Raw genomic sequence first — 7,862 nt, forward strand, 5'->3', positions numbered from 1 at the left:
AGCAGACCGCACCACCATGCTTTTATTGTACAGAGGCTTGGTGCGATCCAAATTGGACTATGGTTCCATAGTTTATTCCTCAGGACGAGAGTCTTACTTGAGACCACTCACATGTGTCCACAATGCTGGGATACGGTTGGCCACCGGGGCATTTAGAACAAGCCCAGTCCCAAGCCTACTTGCAGACGCAGGGGAGCCTCCGTTGGAAACCCGCAGGATGATTTTAATGGGCAACTATGCCTGTAAAATTTTATCAGAGACAATCCACCCTTGTTTTAACATAGTTTTTAACCAACGGTTTTTAGACTTATTTAACAGGCGGAGAAGGGCAACTAGACCCTTTGCCGTTCGTTTTAATGATTTTATTAATGAGGTAAATTTTACATTTCCTCAAATATGCCCCGTCTCCTATGCTAAGTATCCGCCTTGGTTAACACCAATGCCGGATATTAAACTCATTGCCAGTGCACGCCGCAAAGCCAAAACGACCGATTCCGAATACCAGCAGCTCTTCAGTGCCGTCCTCAGCTCACTTTCTGACTTTGTCCCAGTCTACACCGACGGGTCAAAGTCAGAATCTGCGTGTGCCTATGCAGTCGTGTCCCACTACCATGGAGTCGTGAGGAAAAAACTGCACACTTCTTGCAGCATTTTTACAGCCGAGCTGTCAGCCATAAGGACGGCCCTAGGAGAAATAAAAGAAAGCAATGGCTCTTTCCTCATCTGCACCGACTCGTTGAGCGCCCTAAAATCTTTATCGGTCTTTGCACCTGTGCACCCGATAGTCCAGGAGATCCATTATACCCTGTTGTCCCTTCAGAGAAAGGGGAACAGGGTCTCCTTTATATGGACTCCTGGTCACGTCGGCATAAGAGGCAACGAAAAAGCTGACCAGGCAGCGAAGGATGCCCTTCGACAACCCGAGACCGACTCCACCTTGGTCCCAATGGAGGACGTGAAGGCCGCCTTGCGGAACTCGGTCCTGCATCAGTGGAAGGAGACTTGGCAGTCTCTGCAAAATAATAAACTCAGGGCAATAAAACCGGTCGTTTCACCATGGTCCTCTTCCATCCGGAACATTCGGAGGGAAGAGGTCATGATTACGCGCCTGAGAATAGGACACTCTGCCCTCACTCATTCGTACCTCTTTGCGGAGGTAAAAGAACAGCCCCGCTGCAATGAGTGTTTCCAACCCCTTACGATAAAACATATCCTGACGGAATGTACAAGATACCAAAGGGCCAGAGACATGTTGAAGATAAGGGGAGACTTAAAAAATATTTTAGGGGATGACTCTGGGTCTATTAACCGAGTCCTAAGTTTTTTAAGGTCAACCGGTTTAATGGGGCAGCTTTAGCTTTGGAGCTCATAATTTTAATGCTTTTGATTTTAACAATTATTTATTTATTTATATTTAACCGTATTTATTTATTTATTATTCCTAAGTAAAAAGGAATTTTAGTTTTATATGTAATGAGTGGTGCAAAATGACCTTAGCTGTCGACGCACCCTAAAACCCAAAACTACTACTACTACTTCATCCAGGAAGCCTTTCTCCACCGTCAACACGTCATAGCAGTCTTTTTCGACCTGGAGAAGGCCTATGATAGTGTGTGGCGATGGAGAATCCTCAACACGCTCCACAAGTGGGGATTTAGAGGCAATATGGCCCTATTTATCAGAAATTTTTTAACTAACCGCCTTTTTAAAGTAAGGACTGGGAAGCACTTATCCCGATCTTTTACACAGGAGAACGGGGTACCCCAGGGTTCAGTACTGAGCGTGACGTTATTTGCCATCGCCATCAACGACGTGGTGGAATGCATCAATGCCCCGGTGATGGCATCGCTCTATGTGGACGACTTAGCCATATTTTGCCGGTCGACACGACTGCCAAACGCTTCCAGGCAAGCCCAGGTGACTCTAAACAAACTGGGAGAGTGGTCGCGAAAGAACGGATTTCGTTTCTCCATGGAGAAAACGAAATGCGTGCACTTTCACCGTCTTCGCGGTTACCACGTTACCCCGACCCTAACCCTGTTGGGTAGGATTCTTCCATTTGTGGAGTCCGTCCGCTTTCTCGGCATGATCCTGGACCAAAAGCTGAACTGGCGGGAGCATATCCGCGTGTTACGCGAGAGGTGTCGCCAAACCCTCAACGTTTTAAAGTTTTTAACTCACTCCACTTGGGGAGCAGACCGCTCCACCATGCTTTTATTGTACAGAGGCTTGGTGCGATCCAAACTGGACTATGGTTCCATAGTGTATTCCTCAGGACGAGAGTCTTACTTGAGACCACTCACATGTGTCCACAATGCTGGGATACGGTTGGCCACCGGGGCATTTAGAACAAGCCCAGTCCCAAGCTTACTTGCAGACGCAGGGGAGGCTCCGTTGGAAACCCGCAGGATGATTTTAATGGGCAACTATGCCTGTAAAATTTTATCAGAGACAATCCACCCTTGTTTTAACATAGTTTTTAACCAACGGTTTTTAGACTTATTTAACAGGCGGAGAAGGGCAACTAGGCCCTTTGCCGTTCGTTTTAATGATTTTATTAATGAGGTAAATTTTACATTTCCTCAAATATGCCCCGTCTCCTATGCTAAGTATCCGCCTTGGTTAACACCAATGCCGGATATTAAACTCATTGCCAGTGCACGCCGCAAAGCCAAAACGACCGATTCCGAATACCAGCAGCTCTTCAGTGCCGTCCTCAGCTCACTTTCTGACTTTGTCCCAGTCTACACCGACGGGTCAAAGTCAGAATCTGCATGTGCCTATGCGGTCGTGTCCCACTACCATGGAGTCGTGAGGAAAAAACTGCACACTTCTTGCAGCATTTTCACAGCCGAGCTGTCAGCCATAAGGACGGCCCTAGGAGAAATAAAAGAAAGCAATGGCTCTTTCCTCATCTGCACCGACTCGTTGAGCGCCCTAAAATCTTTATCGGCCTTTGCACCTGTGCACCCGATAGTCCAGGAGATCCATTATACCCTGTTGTCCCTTCAGAGAAAGGGGAACAGGGTCTCCTTTATATGGACTCCTGGTCACGTCGGCATAAGAGGCAACGAAAAAGCTGACCAGGCAGCGAAGGATGCCCTTCGACAACCCGAGACCGACTCCACCTTGGTTCCAATGGAGGACGTGAAGGCCGCCTTGCGGAACTCGGTCCTGCATCAGTGGAAGGAGACTTGGCAGTCTCTTCAAAATAATAAACTCAGGGCAATAAAACCGGTCGTTTCACCATGGTCCTCTTCCATCCGGAACATTCGGAGGGAAGAGGTCATGATTACGCGCCTGAGAATAGGACACTCTGCCCTCACTCATTCGTACCTCTTTGCGGAGGTAAATAACAGCCCCGCTGCAATGAGTGTTTCCAACCCCTGACGATAAAACATATCCTGACGGAATGTACAACATACCAAAGGGCCAGAGACATGTTGAAGATAAGGGGAGACTTAAAAAATATTTTAGGGGATGACTCTGGGTCTATAAATCGAGTCTTAACTTTTTTAAGGGCAACCGGTTTAATGGGGCAGCTTTAGCTTCGGAGCGCATAATTTTAATGCTTTTGATTTTAGCATTTTCCTTTTTTTTTGTTTATTTTATTTATTTATATATTTATTCGTATTTATCTGTTTACTTATTCCTAGTTTAAAAGGAACATAAGTTTTACGTAATGACAGTGGTGCAAAATGACCATAGCTGTCGACGCACCCTACAAACCCCTAAAACTACTACCCCCCCTTTTGGGCAAGTGGAGCCAGCCCTTTGTTCCGCTTAATCCCCTTCACTTCTTAAGCTGAACAGATTAAACTACACTTTGATCTTAGCCATAAGGCCGAGAAGCGATAAGGGAGCCCTTTTCTGCATGATTTTCATGTGTAGGGACTTCCCCGGAGAACTAGGGCTGGGGGCGCCGGGGTGCCGTTGGTCGGGGAGAATTCGCGTGGGGTCCTGCGGGGGTGTTTCCGAAGGCTTCCTTGTTTTCCTGCAGCAAGAAAAGTTTTGGGGGGGCGCGGGGGGCAGGAGGGCCGGAGCAATTGCGTCCCCGGAGTCCGGAGGCGAGACAGTAAATAGCAACGCGGAGTCCTTCGCTAGGTCGTGCCATCTCTGTGAGCGACACACGAGACGTATTGCAAGCTCTCTCCCCGCTTCCCGGGAAAGGTCGGGCGCAATTTTCAAACATTCCGAAAATTGAGGGGGGCATCCAGGGCGGTAATAAAGGGCCCTTTTTGGCAATATCCAGTGAACGCAAATTTTTGGAAAAACGGGCTTCCTCTTCACTTCACTTCCTGTGTAGTAGAGATTTAAAATCGTGTGCTTTTTACTTACTTTGCATTAATCGTCATTAGTAAAAATACGCTTTCCTTATAAATAAATAAATTATGGTTTCTTCAAATCGGAGAATAGGAATCGAAAAGGCTGTAAAAAAAGTGGCGCTTTCAATTGCACAAGATGGAAAACCGGATTTCTCTATTGTTTATATTTTCCATTTTTTCGAAAAATATCGCGAAAATGGGCATCAATTTCCGTGAAATTCGCAAAAAATTTCTGAAAATTTTTTTGGACAACATTTTTCCAATTTTTTCCGAGTGCTCGCGATCGTTCGTTTCCTCCGATGTATTTATTCCACATTTTACAAGAATTATCTTAGCATAAATTCTGTGAAAAGATTGGTGTGCAAACTAAGGTAAAAAAGTGGAACTCACCTATTTTCGCGAGTCGATTCGCGCAGGCTCATCTTTGATTACGCTCCTCGCCGGGAGCGCACGCGCCATCTCTTCGGGGGGGGAGGCAATTAGCTGGAAGGAGGAGCGTCACACGCCAAAGTTTGAAACGTGATCCGGCGCCTCTCTTCAACAGTTGTCGTCGTCTCCAATGATGGAATACTGAGGAGACAAGACGTTGTTGTTTTGTTGACGTTGCATTGAAAGCAGAAAAAATAATTGCATTATTTTCACTCGTGTCACAAAATTGTATTTATTATTACACTTACACTTTAAAGTGACGACTCCCTTCAGATGGGATTCTTTTCTTCCCGTTTCTCTCCTTTTAATAATTTATTCACCTTTTAATAATACTTCGTTGAGGTGCTTCAATTAGGATTCTTCCATTACTTCTGAGTACGTTCTCCGCTCGCATGGAATAAAATTGCTTCTCTCCTATTTTCCAATGTTCCCAAAAATATATTCAGTGCGCAGTATTCAGTGGTCGCCAAAAGGGGTATAGTCGTAATGCCTTCATTTTTCGCAATACACGTCACTTTTTCGATTGGTTTTTTCTTTAATTATTTCGATTGATTTTTTTCCAGATTGATTTTTTTTCCCGATTGATTTTTTTATCTTATAACGAGAATTTTCTACGCGTGAGTCTGATCGATGGCGGCGGTGGAAGCTGGGTTTTGCGGTACTGGCTAATTTCAACGCCGGTGGTTTCGAATTTTTTGTGCATTTGCCGGGAATACGCGGTTTTGTGAATGGAGTTAATGGTACTTTTTAGGACGACTCATTTTTCTAAAGATAATCAAAGCAAAGCCGGATCACAGAGGAAAATTTTAAAAATTGCAATGCGACATAAAAATCATGAAAATGAATTAAATGACATATGACATGAAAAGACATGAAATCAAAAAATGAAATTGGACGAACCAACGCAAAAAGAATACAAAAACTGAAATGAAAATAGAATGGGCCAAGTAGTCGGTTTATCAAATATCAAAATCGAAATGATAAATAAAAAACTAATTGCAATCAGAGAAACCCAACTAAAACTCCATAAAACAAATATTCAAAAATGGAAAACACACACTCAAAAATATCTTAAAAGTTACAAACGGACACTCAAAAATATGTTACAAATTGAAAACAGACACCAAAAACTACCGAAGAACAAATACTCAGAATAATCTAAAATAAAACCATAAACACACAATCCATTAAGAAAAATACTGGATTTCTTAAAAATGAAAAACACAGCAAAATGAAATCAAAGGATGGAAAATATTCAAAAATATCTTAAAAATGAAGAACCGACAGATAAGAAATTAAATCAAAGAATCGATTTTGCTCCAATTTCGCCTCATTTGGAATATGCCGCAAGTCTTTGGGATCCTCGGGAGAAATATTGGCCAAAAGAATTAATAAAAACTAATTTTAATAAGCCACCGAAAGGCACCTTAAGGAGTCGAGGACTACTTGCACGCAAATGACCACTTATTCACGGCTTATATGACGACTTAGGGCGTATTCTACCAAGAAGTCATTCAGAGGAATTTAACCGCGTAACGTTCATCGACGGCGCACTTGCAGCCAAAGAAATCTGTTTCGATTACCAGTGGAAGAGTTCTTAAGGGAAGGCGCAAACGCAGTCCCTACTACCAAAAATTACGCGCCCGAGTTACCCACATTTGGGGCAATCGGAGGGGTCAGCCTACCCGGAGTGCAATGGGTGAGCCTCGTCCTGGGAGAACCGTTTTTTTTACATATTTAGTAACATATACATTAAAATTAATTCTCCGGGTGGAGTTATCCACGTCCCGAGGGCAATGGCCCCCTGCGGGTAGGGGGGTAGAGAATACTCCCGCAGTATCCCTGCTTGTCGTAAGAGGCGACTAAAAGGGCGGGGAGAAAACCCCGAAAACAAACCCCAAGCCAGCAAGGGATGCGTCCGGACAGTGCTGTGGATCCACTGTCTGTGAGCGGCCATACCATCTGGCCTGCGATCCGCCCAGGTGTTTGCCGTGCCTGGAGACCCGTAAGGGAGAAAAGGGGATCCTGGAGGGTGAGCTTTCTGGTTCCCAGCAGGGTGTCGGATGCCCTGTATGGACCGGGGAGTGATACCCCTCTTCGGCCCCGGATTTCGTGTAAACGGGAGGCCGGGAGCTAGCCACTCCCGGTCAATCGGCTTCCGTCGCGTTTTCGCTCCGGTGGCGAGTGCCAAGGTTGTGGGGGTCTGCGTAGGGAGGTCGGAGATGTAAGGGTTTTGGTGGGCCCTTGCACCGAAGATCCACCCCGAAACAGACAACCACTCCTGAAGCGCTATATCCCTCGAGTTAGCCCTGGCGACCGCTCCGGTTTGGCGGAGTGGCGTCCCAAATGTGTGGCTCCGTGGCGGGTGGGGAGGCCGAGGGACGAATAATTAATTATTATGGAGGAAAAATGCTTTCCACCACTAAAAAGATCCCGTCCGGACACCGGCGGGGGAGAAAAGTGCATAGGCGCATGTAAGCGCTATTTAATTATGTCGTGCATAAAGGAAGGTGAAACCTTGAAAAAGGTTTCTCCTTTCTTAATTCGCAGAGTTTTGTCACAGATTGTGCCTGGGGACCCAAAGAGCGTGAAGAAGCTCCGGGATGGTACACTTCTTATAGAGACCCTGAACGATACACAAAGCGATAAACTGCTTGCTATGGGAATGCTCCATGACATTCCGATTAAGGTGGAGGTGCACCGCACTCTTAACACCTGTCGGGGAGTCATCAGTCACTACGACCTCCTATACGTGGACATCGAAGAAATCAAGAGAGAAATGTTCTCTCAGGGAGTGACTGATTGTCGTCGACTCACCACAAGGCGCAACGGAGAAAACGTAAACAGCACCTCCGTGATCTTGACGTTTGCGCGTGATAGACTACCCGACAAGGTGTTTGTGGGCTATGAATCGGTACCAGTGAGGCCATTCATCCCAAATCCCGTGCGTTGTTTCAAATGCCAACGGTTCGGCCATGTCGCGTCTCGTTGCGAGGGTAAGGCCACCTGCCCGCGCTGTGGCAAAGACGCGCACGAGGATAAAGAGTGCTCTTCGGAACCTCTTTGTGTCAATTGCGAGGGTACACACCCAGTGTACTCTCGTGATTG

At 45.9% G+C, this 7,862-nt stretch overlaps 1 pseudogene; it reads right to left on the reverse strand.

Moving 5' to 3' along the window:
- Positions 1-6,353: 6,353 nt before the first annotated feature.
- LOC139696133 (U1 spliceosomal RNA) lies at positions 6,354-6,498 on the reverse strand (annotated as a pseudogene).
- Between the last annotated feature and the right edge of the window lie 1,364 nt (positions 6,499-7,862).

This window comes from Hetaerina americana, unplaced genomic scaffold (assembly GCF_022747635.1).
Source record: "Hetaerina americana unplaced genomic scaffold, ioHetAmer1.1.p SCAF_69, whole genome shotgun sequence".
NCBI classification, from domain to species: Eukaryota; Metazoa; Arthropoda; class Insecta; order Odonata; family Calopterygidae; genus Hetaerina; species Hetaerina americana.